Source organism: Lissotriton vulgaris, chromosome 2_1, assembly GCF_964263255.1.
Source record: "Lissotriton vulgaris chromosome 2_1, aLisVul1.2, whole genome shotgun sequence".
NCBI lineage: Eukaryota > Metazoa > Chordata > Amphibia > Caudata > Salamandridae > Lissotriton > Lissotriton vulgaris.
The window spans coordinates 1,072,588,164-1,072,606,204 of NC_141687.1; positions in this window are offsets into that span (position 1 = coordinate 1,072,588,164).

Sequence of the window (18,041 nt, forward strand, 5' to 3'; positions counted from 1 at the left end):
TTGGGGCAGGGAGGGCTGCATTCAGTGAATGCTTTCCAGACACTGCATGGGGCACACAAGGTGCTCCATGCATTTCCCAGTTCAAACCGGTTGCTGGGGCACTCAGCCCCAGCTCTGGGGCAAAACTGGACAAAGGGGAAGGGGTGTAACCACCCCCTCCCCAGGTCCACCCACAGGTGGGACCTTAGAGTTAGTCCAACCCCTAAACTTACTATAAGTATAGAACCCCAGTCCCTAGGGCTTTAGATTACCCTAGACGAAACTCTGCAACATATATCTCGGACCTTCGACATTTCATATCGACTGGAAGACAGTAGAAATCTCCCTTGTGGTCAAGGAGTGACCACCCTGTTCAAACAGGCACCAACAGCATCTTTGCTGGTCTGCATTTTCGAGGCTCTCGCCAGATCCCGAACAATCTGCGCCACAGGACATGGACTTTCAGACATCTCTGACGCTGACCTGCGCTCCCAGCAAAGCTGAGACCTGTGGCGGCCACGAGAGACGTGGGACCGGAACTCCTGGACATTCTGCATTTCTGCTACTGCACCAACTTCCCGAGGTATCCCAAAGTTGTGCATTGGGGTGCTTGAAGCCCCAGCCCGAGCACCTTTTGCACCGAAGCTCAGAGGCCACCACTCCACGAGTGTCATGTGGCCACGCTTTGTGCATTTCCGCTCGACACGTCTTCGTGGTTCCTAGTCCGTTGGCTAGTGATCCCCCAAAAAGACCAATCCTTGATTTACTTTGCTTTACTGGTTTCTCCAGGCTTGCTCCAACTTCTCTCCAAAAGAGAAGTTCTTCAGACCTTGCTGTTCTGCACCGAGGCCAATCTTGACATCCTACGTGGATTGCGTTTGCCAAGGCTTGTTGGGTCCAATCCGCAGTCAACTAGTTCCTTAATGGGACAGCTCGAATCCAGCTCCGGGTGGTCGTCGACGCCTTCTGGTCCTCGTGGCTGCAGAGACAAGCTTCACCTTTTCACCTTTTCACCTGAAATCACCCGACATCTGGTGGCATCTTCCCATCGCCATCCTGGTCACTGGCAAGTGGCCCAGACTCTGCCCCAAAGTGCCTAACATCAATACCGGATTCAGTCATGATCCGTTTGACCCATCTAGCAATAGTAGGGGAAGATACCGCCTGAAATGTTTTTTTATGGCAATCAAAAGCTGGCGTTCTCCCCGAGGTCTAACCTCCAAAGTCATATTCTCATAAGATTTTAGACATCGAACACACAACTTAGGAGAATCTGGAAAAGCAGGATAGGTTACTGACCTTTTACTCGATTTAGTTCTCCTGGAAATGGTAAAGGTAACCCCTTCCTGGGGAAAAAACACGGGCAGAAATATCAAGAGCCCTGACATCTAACACTCTCTTACAAGAAATAAGACACAAGAGAATAGCAAGTTTAGCCGAAATCTCTTTTCTGGAGAGGTAATCATTATCTAGCCAGGATAAAAGTAAACAAAGGACCACATTAATGTCCCAGAGGCCTAAGTAATGAGTCTCCAGAGGGCGTGAGAGACAAATGTCTTTCAAAAGCTTACATACTAACGGGTGTTCTCCAACTGGAGTCCCATCCACTTGAGAGTGACCAGCAGAAATGGCTGACCTAAAAGAGTTAATTTCTGATGAAAAAGTTCCGACAGGAAGTTCACAACCTGTGCAATGGGGGCGCCCACGGGATCCAGGTGTTTCGCCACACACCAACGAACCCATCGTCTCCAAGCTGATCTGTACCGCTTGGTAGTACCCGGGGCCCAAGCCTGTTGGATAAGGAGTTCAGCCTCTCTTGAAAGTGAGACGTCAGACCATCGTCTCCTGAAATTCTCCAAGCCATAAGATGTAGATGGCCTTGGAGAACCAGGGGAGGAGGAAGTCCCAGAGGATCTGAGAGGATGTTGTCGAATGACGGCAACCGTAGAGGTCTGTCCCAAGACAATTCCAGAAGGGACGGAAACCAAATCTGTGCTTTCCAAACTTGGAGTAACCAGGATCAGAGAGGCCCTCTGTCTGCGGACCTGAGCTACAACTCTCTGGATGAAAACGAAGGGGGGGTGAAGGCATAAGCTGCAATCTCCGACCAATCCTGAAGGAAGGCGTCCACCGCCTTCGCTCCCAGATCCGTTTCCAGCTGAAAAATCGGGGAACTTGAGCGTTCCATCTGGAGGCAAAAAGATCCACTAGGGGACGCCCCAAAAGTGATACAATCTGAGAAAACACTCTGGGATCCAGTATCCAGTCGCTGGCATCCCTGAAATTCCTGGAGTTCCAGACCGCCACACAATTCTGATCTCCCGGGAGATATTCCGCCATCACCGAAATCTGACGTTGGAGGCAGTAATGCCAAAAATCCTTTGCGAGATCCACCAGAATTTTGGAATGAGTGCCCCCAAGGCGATTGATGTACCTCACCGCCGTCGTGTTGTCCATCCTGAGAAGTACACAACGGGACACTCTGTTGGTCGTAAAAGACCGAATGGCAAAGGAGCCCGCTAGGAGTTCCAGGCAGTTGATGTGGAGAAGGAGTTCTTCCTCTGTCCACCGACCTCCCACTGAAAGAGAGCCGCATCGGGCACCCCAGCTCAGGCGACTGGCATCCGATTCTATCACTAGATCCGGACGGGAGCCGAAGATCACTCTCCCATTCCAGGCCTCCATATGGGTCATCCACCAAAGAAGTTCCAACCTGGCCTCCGAGGAAAGGGAGATCAACTCTGAATAAGTGAGACCCCTGCGAAGGTGCGAGACCTTCAGCCTCTGAAGGGCCCTGTAGTGTAGAGGACCCAGGAAGATGGCTTGAATTGAGGACGATAACAAACCAACAATCCTGGCCAGCTGTCGCAGGGAGATCCTGTCTCTGCTAATAACCTGCCGAATCTCCTTCTTGATCTTGGAAATCTTCTGAGATGGAAGATTCAAGGTGGCATCCCTTGTGTAGATGTGAAAGCCTAGAAAGATCATGCTCTGCTGGGGAACCAGGTCTGATTTCTGGACATTGATGGTGAACCCCAGATTCTGTAATAGGGAAATAGTAATCTGTAAGTGAAGGAGAAGATGATCCCTGGATTGGTCCATGAGCAGGATATCGTCCAGGTAAATTATCAGCCGAATCCCTTTGATGCAGAGATGTTCCACCACAGGGCGAAGAAGCTTGGTAAAACACCAAGGAGCTGAGGAGAGGCCAAAGAGAAGAGTTCTGAACTTGTAAATCTGACCCTTCCACAGGAATTGCAGGAACCTGCAATGAGGGGGAAAGATGGGAACTGAGAGATAAGCATCGTTCAGGTCTAACCAGACCAACCAACCAATCGTTCTGGAGAAGAAGGTCCCTGAGCAGATGGATTCCCTCCATCTTGAAATGCCGGTAAATCAACCACTCGTTGAAGGACTTGAGATTGATAACCGGTCTGAAGACTTTTTCTTTCTTTTCTACCAGAACGATATTGTTTAAGATGCTGCGCGGATGAAGATGGGAGGGGGTGATAGCACTTTATGAAAGAAGATCTTGAACTTCGTGATCTATCAGATCGGTCTCTGAGGCTGAAAAAAGCAAAGGGTGTGGGTGAAAAGTTTGGACAGGAGACCCGTAGAACTCTATGTGAAAACCTTGAACTGTCTCTAAATCCCAAGGATCTGACGTTAAATCTGCCCAGTTTGCCAGAAACAGAGAAATCCTGCCCCCCAAATGAACAGGAGTGAGGATTTCCAAGCTTATCATTAAATCCTTGGGAATTCTGGTTGCCACCACGGCCTCTGCCTTGTCCCTTGCCTCCGCGGGAAGGATAGAAAGTTCCTTGTCTGCATCGTTCCATCCATTGTTTCGTTTTGCCTGGGCTCTATTGGGACCTTGATTGAATTGTCGGCCGGAAGAGCGACCCCTGCCTCGTCCGGCCCCACCAAAAACCTTCTTGGGGAAAAAAAAATTTATGGAAGCCTGAGCCTTATCCAGGGCAGAAAAGGTGGATACAAACTTCCCTAGCTCCTTAACTAAAGGGTCACCAAAGAGGGTTCCTTGAGCTACAGAACCTGCCTCAGAGGAAGACCGCTCTCCCAACTTGGGGTCAATTTTTAAAAGGAGGGAACGGCAACGCTCAGCGGAGAGGGCACAATTGGCATTGCCTAAGAGGCACATTGCTCTTTGCGCCCATCCCGCAACATCATCTGTAGGGAGAGGAAGGCCTGACTCTCGGGACCGTTCCGCCAACTCAATGATTTTTGTTAGGGGTCCCACAACATCAAGAAGCTTGTCCTGAGAAGCCCTCCAGGAACGATCCATCCCTTTTTTAGGGTCCTTCATGTACTTAGCAAAAAAGGTGCAAAGCTTGGGGTCCAGCTCAGGGGTACTAACAACACCATTGGGGAGAGACGGTCTAGGACACTCTGACCTAAGGCGTGATCTCACCTCCTGAGAAAGAGGTTGCCTAATCTTTGCAGCAACATAATCCGCCATCTTTTTATCAGGTACCCAATCAGAAGTCCGTGGACGAAAGATACAGGTAGGGTCAAACATATCCGCATGAACCTGATCCCCATCACCAATATCAGAACAAGAGGAACGAGGGCGCCAAGACCTGCCCGAATCAAACATATCGTCGGAGGAATTGTCATCTTCCTCAAACACCTCTTCATCCTCACCCTCTCCGCCATCGGTAAACCCCTCTTCAGGGTCGAAGTCTGGGGTGGACTCGCCACCAGTAAATTCGGGTAAGTCTTCCTCCCGGTAGGGTGCGCCTCTCAGCGTGCGCGCACTCTTATGGAAGACCTCAGCAAGTTTGCTGAAGCCTTCCAGGTGCCCCGCGTAACGCTTAATAGCCTTACGTGGCCCCACAGGGTGAATGCCACTAGGCCCAGCCCTGCTGTCTCCCAGGATACCAGAACCTTTGAATACATGGGCAGACAACTTGTTAACGCTGTCCTGCAGAGATGCAAGCGCCTGGGCAATTGCTGAAGAAAGGAGCTTGTCCACCTCTGCAGGAGTGCATGCCTGTGTGGGCTGTTGCTCAGCTGAGGGAGCCGAAACATAGTCGTGGTCAGATGTTGACTGCATATTTAATGAGGGTCTGGCACCCATAAACAGAAACACCCTACTAAATATCAAGGGTTCCCCCCAACACGAGTGCCTCAAGGAACAGAAATAAAACAGAAGAGGTGTAACCAACAGTACAAGTAAATGTTTCTATATTCTTTTTTTTTTTAAACAACTAAGTCACAGGTAACAGTGGGCAAAGCCTGTAAAACATACCGCAACGCGGTGTCAGTGCGGGGGAAGGTGGGGGTGGGGGGTGGGGGGGTGGTGGGGGGGGGGGTTGGAGCAACAAAGAAAACGAAGAGCTGGAAGCCTCAGCGCATTTTCACCACACACGTGCAAAGGGTACTGTGGTGAATGTAAAGCACCAGCAGTTTGTTTGTGAAAACAGCCCCGCACAGCGCACGCGCTAGTAAGAGACGCTCAAGCCAAGCCTACCGCGTAGCCAAACAGCGGGAGAAGCCCGCAACAACAGACATGCCAACCCTCCCGATTCAGGCGTGAGACTACCGATTTCAAGGCTAGTCTCCCGCCTCCCGATTCCTGCAAGAAAAAACCTGATTCCTCTGGGTTTCAGCTGACAGGGCTTGGTATTGTGTAAAGCGCCAATTCTTCCAGCAATAGTCAGAGTGGCCATGCAGGGGCTCTAGAAGGGGTGAAACACCAACAAAGCGTCATTAACGAGGGAATGGTCTTTTAAAGACCTGTGAAGTATTGGGAGGGGGGTGGGGGGGAGGGCTGTGTGTGTGTGCAAGGGAAGCTGTTTTAGCCACGGGGGTGGGGTGGGGTGGAGGGGGAGCATGCACTGCCAGCAACCTGCCAGGCCAGTGCACAACACTTGCACCACACTCTCCTTGGTTCTGAAAGGTATGAAAAAACGTGCATTTGTGTTTCAAATATCAAATCCCGAAGCAGCACACTTCAAAAGCTCATACATGCCAGTAACCCGATTCAAGGCCCCATTCTCCCGATTTTTTTTTTTAATCTCCCTCTTTGCTCTTCTGAAATGTTGGCATGTATGCAACAATAACTTAAGCAAAGCAAGCTGTCACAATGATAAACTGCCCCCGCAAGTCCCGAATACGCAGATAGAATGCAAAGGGACTTAACTGAAGGCAGCAATTAAGAAAGAGGACGGACTTCGGCGCGGGAGCTGCTTTATGTATTTGGATGGACTGTGATTGGTGGACTGGCTCCCATGGTTACTGCCGTGACTCATGGGATGTGTAGTTGCAGTCTGTGTTTTTTCTGTTTCTTCTAACTTGCTGTCAAATAAATGAAGAAAGGCTACGCATAATCCTCGCCTCCGCTTCCTGACATAGAATCAGCATTCTGTTTGTGGAATAGATTTTTAGACAGAGCAGATCCGACCGGGAGTCAGAATATTTCAGGTCAGTGATTACTTTTTCTCGCCAGTTATAAGCATTCTAACCCCAGTTCAGATTGTAGTGTAACAGGTTGTAATGTTGGGCAATAATGACATACAGCAGGTAGGTGTAGTAGAACTCTTGGTTTATTAAGTATTAGATTAATTATTCCGAGGAGCGCCGGCCGGCGCTCTGCTCCATGCAATACTTGGCACGCTAATAAATGCGCGCACCCGGCGCCAACATGGCCGCCGCACGTCACGTCGACGTGACGTGTGTAAACTAGAACGCTACATATCTCCCCCTTTTACCAAAGTCTTAAGCAGTCACTTACACATCGTTGTCTAGTTCAAAGTCTCGAAATCTGGAGGGCCTTACCACCTGCCTTCCTCTCCTGGTAACCCTACCGGTATTCTCTTGAGTCCCTTGATACTGCGTTCCAGTACCTTCCATTTCTTCACTCACCGCTCCATCACTGTTCATGTTTTCTCCCGACTGGTCCCTCTCAGCTCCTTGAGTCTCGCTCCCTTCTTCACTTTCACGCTCCTTAGCTGCACTTGCTCCATCACCTTGTTCACTTCCACTTTGCCTACTTTCCACATTCAACTCGTCCATGTCTTCACCTTCCGTTCCAATTCGTCCCCATCTCAATACCTTGTTGCACCGGGCCATGCGGTCCTGTGACCACACGTTGCCGTGGCTCAGCAGAGCCGCTCGATCAAACACCTCCTTGACTTGCAGGGGCTTGCTATACTTGCTGTCTCCTTTCTTTTGTAAAGTGGCTAGCTTTACTCTCACCCACTCTCCCTTTTCCAGGCCAGTCTCTTTCACATTCCTCCGTTTGTTGTAGTGGTTGGTGTAGATTGTTTGTGCTCTTTCCAGGTTGGCCCGTACCACTGCAGGGGACCACTCACTGGTAACCACCTTTTCCTTCCAGATCCTGTTGTCGTGCGTGAAGGGTTCACGTCCTCTCAATATTTGAAACGGGCTGTACCCCGTGCCTGTGGGGGTTATTCTGTAGGCCCATGCCATGTTCTCTAGCGCTTTTTCCCAGTCTTTGTTGCTGGATATGGCGGCTTGTATGGCTCCCATCACTACCCTATTAAATCGTTCCACAAGGCCATTTCCCGCTGGATGGTAAATTGCTGTGTGTTTGATGGTGATGCCGTTTCTTAACATGAATTGGTTCCATCTCTCCGACGTGAACTGTGGCCCATTGTCGCTTAAAATGGATTTGGGGATTCCTTCTCTTGTGAAGGTTTCAGACAGGAACTTCAGGATATTCTCAGTGTCCATGGACTCGCCCACTTTCAGCTCTGGCCATTTGGAGTATCGGTCTATGAGGAAGCACACGTACTTCTGCGTGCCCTGGTCGTCTAGCACAGGTCCTAAAATGTCTATGGACAACTCTTCCCACGGATTGGAGGGAGAATCGAACTTCCCAAGAGCTGGACGTAGTGGTTTCAATGTTTTGTCAGCTCCTTGGCATTGGGGACATTCCCTGACATGCCTCTCCGCTCTTATGTCCATGCCTGGCCACCAGTAATTTTGTTTCGATCTGGCCTTGAGTTTTCCTATGCCCAAATGGCCTTCATGTAGCAGGTCCAATAGATTGTTGGTGAGGTTCCTTGGGGGGATCACCTTGTCTCCTCTATAGATGAATATCCCCCTGTCTCCTACTGACAGTTCCTCCTTCACTTCGTAATAGGGCCTAAGGCTCGTTTTTACATTTCTCTTGTCTGGCCATCCTTGTATGATGTGCGTTTTCACTTCCTTGATGTCGGTATCCTCCTCATATGCTTCGGTCCATTCTTGTTGGCTGATTAGTTTCTCCTGGTCCTCTATGAGGGCCACCATCTCCCCTTTGTCCGCAGGGTCTTCCTCTCCGGGATCCATGGCAGCTGCTCTACTCAGGTAGTCCGCTACTCGGTTCCGGTTTCCCGGGATGTATTCCACGTCGTACCTGAACTCAAGTAACTTTAGGGACATTTTGGATATCCTGGGTGTGGCACTGGCATGCCCGCTCGATGTCAATACTTTTACCAGCGGTTTGTGGTCAGTCTTGAGCAGAAATCGGGTACCCCACAGGAATTGCCGGAACCTTGTCATGGCCCACACCACCACTAGCATCTCCTTCTCGATCACGCTGTATTTGCTTTCGGTATCCGTCAATGCCCTGGATGCAAAGCTGATTGTCTCCATGTCCCCTCTTCCTCTGTCTTGCATGAGCACAGCGCCTAGACCTTTGTCGCTGGCATCAGTCGTGAGCACAGTGGTGCCCTGTGGGTCGTAACCTTTGAGCGGTATGGCTCCCGTGACATCCTTTTTGATGGTTTCGAACTCTGCTTGAGCTTCCGGTGTCCACTGAAACGCCGTGCTCTCCCTGGTCAGCAACCTCATGTTGTAGGTCTTTTAGGCAAAGTGTACCACAAATTTACTATAGTACTCCGCCATCCCCAAGAACGACCTGACTTCTTCCTTGTTCTTGGGGGGTGGTGCTTCGGCGATGGCCTTTACGTTTTCTGCCTTTGGTGTGACCCCTTGCTGTCCGATTTCATGGCCTAGGTACGTCACCGATTGCAGGCCCAACCGGCACTTTGTCCATTCTGCTGTGAGGCCTTTGACTTCCAGTGTTTTTAGCACCTTTCCTAACTTCCGATCATGATCTATCCTATCACACCCCATCACCAGGATGTCATCCTGGAAGTATTGGACACCCTCGCAGTCTCTGAATAGTTGGTGCATCATTTTCTGAAAGACTGCAGCCGCCGAGGCTAGCCCGAACGGCATGCGACAGAACCGGTAGCACCCAAACGGGGTGATGAAGGATGTGAGGCTTTTGCTGTCCGGATGCAGTGCTATTTGGTGGTAGGCCGAGGTCAAGTCAATGGTGGAGTACCACCTTACTCCTCTGGTCTTGGCCAACATCTCCTCGATTCTGGGAAGGGGAAATTTCTCCACTACAATGTTTTTATTCAGTTCTCTCAGGTCCACACAGAGCCTGACCTTCCCATTGGGCTTCATTACGACTACTAAGGGCGCCAGCCATTCAGCGCATGTGATTGGTTCTATTATGCCCTTCCTCTCCAGTTCTTGGAGTTCCGTCTGGACTGCTTCTCTCACTGCAATTGGTACGTTTCTCACTTTGTGAGCTACTGGGATGGCTCCTTCCTTGAGCACGATCTTGTGTTGGAATTTCTCCATTCTCCCCACCGTGCCTCCGAACACCTTCGGGTAGTTCTCCTTCCATTTGTTCATGTCCGGCCATTCCTCCTGTTCTGTAAGTAGAATTTGTTCCTTCCCTCCTGGGTCTAGTTTTATCCCCAGGTCGCCCTGGTCTAGCCATCCTAGGACGGAGGGTCCTTTTTCTGCAACGTAGTTTGCACCACGCCGATCGGCCTCTAAACTCAAACAGGCGTCGGAATCCTAACATGGGAATGCGATCACCGTTGTAGGTGACTGGCCGAATGCCTAACTTCTCCAATTCTGGGCCCAACTTGGGTTGGAACTCTACTTCCCATACTGTCCGTTGTACAATGGTAAATGGAGATCCGGTGTCTGCCACTACTGTGATGGTGATGCCGCCCATGGACATGTCCAGGACAGGTTTGGTTGATCTCTTCCCATCCACGCTCAGTACTTGGTCGTATATGCATAAGACGGTGACCACTTCTTCTTCTGTGACTTCCTCGAGGTCTTCTTCACCTTGATCGACATATTTCACCGTTCCTTTTTGCTGCTTCTTCCGACACACCTTCTCGTAGTGGCCTACGATGCCGCAGTGCAGGCATTTGGCCCGGAAGGCCGGACATCTTCTATCGTGTGCTTCATGGGACCAACTTCCGCACCTGTAGCACGTTTTCTTGCTCTCATTGTTCGCCTGCTTCCCTTGCCATCTGTTGGTTCCTTTGGCCCCTGGTGGCTTGCTTCTCTGGTCTTTGCGGTGTTCCTCTTCTTGTATCCTGTTCACCATGGTTGGGGTGGCCACTTCCTTCTTGGTTGCGTTTGCGCACCTCCGTGCGAGTTCCGCCCTCTTTACAATGACCAACACATCTTTGAGTGTGGTGTCGCCGCTCGCCCACAGCTTGTCTTGTACGTTTGCGCTCGTGGTGTGCATGATAATCTGATCTTTAATGAACTCGTCTTCCCACAGTGCGTATTTGCACGTGGCCGCCAGTTTCCTCAGGGCCGCTACATATTCTTCAATGGTTTCTCCCGCCTTTTGTTTCCTTTGCTGGAAATTATATCTGTCCACTGAGACGCAGATGGTGGGACGATAAGGTTCATCTAGGTCTTCCACTGCGTGTGCATACACGTCGTCGTCGGTGTCTTCTCTTTTTTTCGGCACCAGACTCTTGTAGATTCGGAGTCCCTCTGGACCTAGATTTAGCAACAGAATACGTTTCTTTCTTTGAGGGGTGAACTTTTCTTCATTTTCATCCTCCAGGACCCCTATGAAATTATCTATGTATTCTTTCCAGTCCTCCCACTTCATCAGTGGTTCTCCGGGTTTCGGCAGGAATTGCACAGGTGCTATCGCATACCCCGCCGGTGTGCTCATCTTCACTTCCCTGGTGACTGTTATGTCGGTGCCTTTGCCAGTGGGGCTGCCTGGGGTGCTGTCCTTGATCCCTGTGTGCGTATCTCCCTGGGGACTCTTGGTGCTGGTCCCCACCTCCTCCTCTTTGGTAGCCAGCGCTACACCCCCTTGGCGTGGATTCACAGGAACGTAGCGCGTGTGTCAACTTGACTGTGGGGTGATTGCGCTGTCTCTCTGGCCTATTCGCCGCTACTGTGATTGACTGTGGCACTGCCACGCTCCTCGGATTCACTGTACCTCGGGTATGTCCTGCCGTGTCTTGGTGCGTCGTCTAATCGGCTGGGCTGTGCCAAGTAGACCTTGCCTGTGTCTGGGTGGGCCAGGTGACCGTGTCTGGGTCCTTCTGTTCCTCGTGGCTGCCACGTGGAGTCCGACTTTCCTTTTATTCTCTTTGTGGCCGTCTGGTTGTGCATCCCACCCTCGTCGCCACTGTAATGTTGGGCAATAATGACATACAGCAGGTAGGTGTAGTAGAACTCTTGGTTTATTAAGTATTAGATTAATTATTCCGAGGAGCGCCGGCTGGCGCTCTGCTCCATGCAATACTCGGCACGCTAATGAATGCGCGCGCACCCGGCGCCAACATGGCCGCCGCACGTCACGTCGACGTGACTTGTGTAAACTAGAACGCTACACAGGTCATGGAATATTTTTCCAGATTTTGTGATTATTTTGACTACCGTCGTGGATACAGTAGAAGAGTATGCCAGTTTCTTTACTACTTTTTGGTTGGTTTCTTATCACAGGTTCCGGTGTGTTGTTTGAGACTACCACGCAGTGGGTTTTTTTTTGGTTTCATTGTTTATAATGTTGTAACGGTGGTTCTTTTGCACTTTGTGTTCACTTTTTTCACTAACCTCATGTGGCTTCCCTCTGCATTCCATGTAATATATTGGTATCACCCACAAATTGTCCTTGATGTAACCCGCATGTTAATTATGACTGCTTCATTTGAAAATGTGTTCTTTGAAATTGAGAGTATTGTTTTATTTTGTTTACAGATCAAGCCTCCGAAGAAGGGCCAATGTGGCCCAAAATGCATTGGGCAGTTCTACTAACAATGATTCCATTGCAATGTATATGTCATTGAAGTATTGAAATGAAAATTTTTTGGATGTATATTTAATTAAACAAGAACGTTTTGTTTGGACGACAAGAATATAACATGGTGTGAATTACATTCATTATATTTACTTTGATTTCAATCATAATTACAATGAGTAATGTATAGATTTAGAATTTATGACTTCAGCTGAAGTTGGAGTAGGCAATAGTGCGCAAAGGCCAAGTGGGAACACTTGAAACCTAGCTAATATAGGTTTTGGCACATTGGGATAGTGTGCAAGCCTCAGCAGCACGCCAAGCTAAAAGTGTATATTTAGGTTTATGTAGCCACACGGAGTGCTCCTCTAAAAACTATTTTAGATGCCATCTCCTTCCTCATCCTTCATATCCACCTCTCCATCCTCAGGGTCATTACCCTCCTGCTCCTGTGTTGCAGCTTGCATCCTGCACACCTACTCAAATGCTCTGAGGACTATTTGAAAGTCCACTTTTTTGACCCTCTTTCCCAAGAGCCAAAAAGGACAAAGAGCCAAGTGTGGTTATGTGGTCGCACTGGTATGGGTCAAAGTGACAAGTTCAGGCTTACAGTGAAGGAGCCCGGGTGGGATAAAGGGACCAGGTTCATCCCACTGAAAATTGTACATTCTCACAGTCTAAGATCAGGTGGGGAGCTGTAAGGAAAGCATTGTCGGCATGAGGAGCAGGCTGATGATTGTAGATGATCTCTGTTTGGTGCTGAGAGTTGAATGTCGCTGGTGATTCGCGTTGGTGGTCGGCACAGACAGTTGACATTGGTGCTTTATCTCGAAGCTGATGCGAAGAGCAGGTCATTGCTGGAAATTCATATTTGTGAAGAGACCAAAAACATTTTAATCTTCACCGTGAGTTCAGGACTTGTGGTTTTTAGGCAGGATGAGTGCCCTCTGATGTGTCCAGGACTTGGAGGGGCACCTCTTGAGGATCAGCAGGGCTCAGGGAGATCCAATTAGTGCTGGCTACCTGACAGTTGCAGGAGTTACTTCTGAAAATGTGCTGTGTCCCTTTAACTCAAACAGGAGGTCAGCCAACTAACCCTTGGAGTCACTTCTGACAAGCCTAGGTTCAAGGAAAACTGGTCTAGTTTTCCTTCTTCACACAGCATGGCATTCTTTTTCCTGAATCTTCCACAAGTTCAGGAGTATTCTGATGAGGGGTTCTGGGGGTGCCACTTGTATCCCCAGTGCTAGCCTATGGGTATGGGATGCCCCCTTTGTCCTAACCTCCCCCCTTGCCTGTGTTTGGCTCCATATTGACTAGGGTAACAAAGGGCAGGCAGGCCCAGATGTGAGATGCATTTGTCAGTGGTGTGGCAGTCAGCCCTTAGACGTCAAGAAGGGGGTGGACATATGTAGAAAGCTGGCTCTGTATATACTATGCCAAAAAGAGGTATATTGTGCACAGAGTCTAGTGGAACCCCAAAGGTAGGCAGAGGTAAAAGTAGATTTTACCTTACTCTCTATTTGTGGTAGTGTGGGCGAGAAGTAAGGCTTTATAGTTCAAGTTCAAGTTCAGAGATTTGTATAGCGCACTACTCACCCAGAGGGTCTCAAGGCGCTTGGGGAGGGGGGGGTTATTTTTTGTCGAATAGCCAGGTTTTAACTTCTTTTCTGAAGGAGATGTGGTTCTGAGTGAGGCGGAGGTGAGTGGGGAGTGAGTTCCAGGTCTTGGCCGCCAGGAAGGAGAAGGATGTGCCACCCATGGTGGATTTTCGGATGCGCGGTACTGCGGCGAGGGCTTGATTGGAGGATCTTAGTGGCGGGTGGGTGTGTAGAAGGACAGTCGAGTGTTGAGGCATTCGGGTCCTAGTTTGTAGAGGGCCTTGTGCGCGTGGGTGAGGAGACGGAACGTAATTCTCTTTTGACGGGAAGCCAGTGAAGGTCTTTCAGGTGCCCGGTAATGTGATCTTGGCGAGGGATGTCCAATATGAGTCTCGCTGATGCGTTTTGGATGAGTTTGAGATTTTTATCTGTAATTTTGCTGTGATTCCGGCGTATAGTGTGTTACCATAATCCAGTCGACTCGTGACCAGTGCGTGGGTTACAGTCTTTCTTGTCTCGGGGGGGATCCAGCGGAAGATCTTTTTGAGAGTACGAAGTACGTTGAAGCAGGAGGATGAGACTGCGTTGACTTGTCTGGACATTGAGAGAGAGGAGTCTAGGATGAAGCCAAGGTTACGTGCGTGGTCTGTGGGTATGGGTGCTGTGCCCAGAGCAGAAGGCCACCATGAGTCGTCCCAGGCAGAGGGGGAAGATCCTAGGATGAGCACCTCCGTTTTGTCTGAGTTGAGTTTTAGGCGGCTGTGTTTCATCCATTCGGCTACTTCTTTCATGCCTTCGTAAAGATTGGTTTTGGCGGTGTTAGGGTCTTTGGTGAGGGAAAGGATTAATTGGGTGTCGTCGGCGTAGGAGATGATGTTAAGGTTGTGTTGGCGTGCGATGGATGCGAGTGGGCTCATGTAGACGTTGAAGAGGGTGGGACTGAGTGATGATCCTTGTGGTACGCCACAGATGACTTCAGTGGCCTCTGAGTTGAATGGGGGGAGACGGACTCTTTGAGTTCTCCCGGCGAGGAAAGAGATGATCCAGTCCAAGGCTTTTCCTTGTATGCCGATGTTGCTGAGGCGTTGTATAAGGGTGCTGTGACAGACTGTGTCGAAAGCGGCGGAGAGGTCAAGTAGGATGAGGGCCACTGTTTCTCCGTTATCCAGTAGTGTTCGGATGTCGTCTGTCGCTGCAATGAGGGCGGTTTCGGTGCTGTGTTTGGCTCGAAATCTGGACTGAGAGGGATCGAGGGAGTTGTTGGATTCAAGGAAGGCGGCGAGCTGGCTGTTGATGGCTTTCTCAATGACTTTGGTGGGAATGGGAGGAGGGATATGGGTCGGTAGTTTTTAAGTTCAGAGGGGTCTGCTGTGGTAGTGTTAAGCATTTGTTCTACAGACTCTGGCAGCAAATGATGTCACACACTCAAAGACTGAACTCAGACCAAATTGTTTGTATCAAAAATATTAATACGTTATTTTATTTCTAGAACCAAGCCAAGCCTGGTGCAGGTAAGTGAAATAATACTTTGCAAAATCGTATGCACTGTTTTACATTTGAATGCAGGTTCAAATGCAGTTGGTTTGATTACAGGTAAGTCAATATTTAGAAATTACTTTTCAGTTACATTACAGATTACTTTGTATGTTACTTTTTTAAATACTTTTTAAGTTACTTTTTCTACTCACTGTGATATGCCTAGATATCACACTGGGACATTTCATAGAGAAAGGGTAAGTAAATCAGTTTTTGTACATTTGCAGATTTTCGATGTTTCATACAAAACCAACTCCACACAGAACAATTTTCAAGAAAAGCAGTCAATGCAATCCGATGGAAGGAAATAGAGTTATCGGTTTACAGGTAAGTAGTTATTTGTGAGAGTTGGTATTCTGGGGTTAGAACCAGGGTTCCCCCAGGGTCAAGGATGCACTCTTGAAACAACCTCAGCGGCTGTAGGGAGGCTGGGTGCAGAGTGTAATGTTATCCAATGGGGGATGGGGGCCTCTGGTTGGTGGCTGCTCACAAGCAGGCCACTTGGTTGTGGGAGCAAAGCTCCTGGTGTTAGGCTCAGGCCAAAGGGGGGTCCGATTTAGCATCCAAAGTAAACTTGCTGCGGTGCAGGGGCAGCTGGGTGCAGAGTCCTTTTTTGGCGTCAGGTGCCCTGTTGTTTTAATTGGGGATTCTCCAGTTGCAACAAAGACTGCAGGCTCTGGGACAAAGATCTTCTGGAGGTGACCACCGGTTGGAGAGGTAAGTTGCGATGCCTGGGGATGCCGAGACGCCAATGTTTGGGCTACCCAAGGCCATGGGGCGTTGGGTGCAGGGGAGTATTTAGGCGTTGGTTTTTCTTACCAGCTCCGGTCGCGGTCGGGGGGGATCCTCCAGAAAGGGTCTGCAGACTTCGCTTGGAGATTCAATGCAGGTCAGAGATCACCAGATCTCAGGTCAGGATTGCCGGCGAGACCTCCTCGTGGTGTTTGAGTACTCTGGCCGTGGGCGTCAGGAGCAGAGTGGTGCAGACTCGGTTTACAGGTAAGTAGTTATTTGTGAGAGTTGGTATTCTGGGGTTAGAACCAGGGTTCCCCCAGGGTCAAGGATGCACTCTTGAAACAACCTCAGCGGCTGTAGGGAGGCTGGGTGCAGAGTGTAATGTTATCCGATGGGGGCCTCTGGTTGGTGGCTGCTCACAAGCAGGCCACTTGGTTGTGGGAGCAAAGCTCCTGGTGTTAGGCTCAGGCCAAAGGGGGGTCCGATTTAGCATCCAAAGTAAACTTGCTGCGGTGCAGGGGCAGCTGGGTGCAGAGTCCTTTTTTGGCGTCAGGTGCCCTGTTGTTTTAATTGGGGATTCTCCAGTTGCAACAAAGACTGCAGGCTCTGGGACAAAGATCTTCTGGAGGTGACCACCGGTTGGAGAGGTAAGTTGCGATGCCTGGGGATGCCGAGACGCCAATGTTTGGGCTACCCAAGGCCATGGGGCGTTGGGTGCAGTGGAGTATTTAGGCGTTGGTTTTTCTTACCAGCTCCGGTCGCGGTCGGGGGGGATCCTCCAGAAAGGGTCTGCAGACTTCGCTTGGAGATTCAATGCAGGTCAGAGATCACCAGATCTCAGGTCAGGATTGCCGGCGAGACCTCCTCGTGGTGTTTGAGTACTCTGGCCGTGGGCGTCAGGAGCAGAGTGGTGCAGACTCGCAGTTTAGGCTGGGGCCAGAGTCTGTTGGTGAGCAAATCCGGTGCTCACGGGAGACTACGTTTTGAGTTTGGAAGGCAGGGCAGGTCCTTCCGGTTCTTGAGGCAGCTGGCTGCAGGACACACCAGGATTTCGCTGGAGCAGGTTTGAGGTGCGGACAGGCCAGTAGGGTTGGGGATAAGTCAGTGGGCATCTTCCTCTTCTTAGTTTCAGCACGGCTTCTTCGGTCCTTCTTCTAATCTTTTTCTGGTTGGTTCTTGTGTGAGGAGGCAAGGTTCAGGGTTGCTCCTAAATACTATATTTAGTGGTGGTACAGCTAAGTAAAGGTTGGGACCAATGGGTCACTTCCTTGGGGTGGGTACACCCCCTATTATGCCACCCTCCAGTGGTAGGGGGGCTTATGCCTCTCTCTGGTTGACTGGGTCCCCTCATCTGCAAGATGGCGGGACTGAGAGTTGTGTTTCACCTCGCCTCCCCCAAAGGTGGGCACATCTCCCTTCCTTACTTGATTTTTCCATTGATTCTCCCACCCAAAGTGGGGGTCAGTACTGGTGGTAGCCAGTTGCTGGAAGCAGCAAAGGGCTGGGGTAGCTCACAAAGGCGGCAAGCCTTTGAAACTTCCCCTTTGTGGATCCTGCCCATCCTGGGGGAGGAGGCGTGGCACCTCGTCCCAGGATGTGTATTGTTTTAGACCCCTGAGAGCAGCAGGCTCTCCACCCAGGGGTCCAGAAACATGTCTGGTGGTGGCAGATGGTAAGCAGCCACTCAGCCAAGACACTAGAGTTAGGTTGTTTTTCAGGGTGCATCTCTAAGATGCCCTTTGAGTGCATTTTTCATTAAATCTCACTCTGGCATCAGTGTGGGTTTAATGTGCTGAAAGTTTGATACCAAACTTCTCAGTTTTCAGTAAAGCCATATGGTGCTGTGGAGTTCGTAATGACAACCTTCCAACACCATATACTCCTAATGGCATTACTGCACTTACAATGTCTAAGAATTGGTTTAGACATTGTAGAGGTACAGGGCTCATACACCTGTACCCTCACCACTAGTATAGTGCACCCGGCTAGAGGGGTGGCTGACCAATGCCAGGGCAGTGGGTTGCAGGCATGGCACACAGGGATGTGTGCCATGTCGACTCTTTACTTTGTTCTGCACAAAAACACGCAGCCTGCAATGGCAGTGTGTGTGTGTGTAAAGGTTCAGGGTC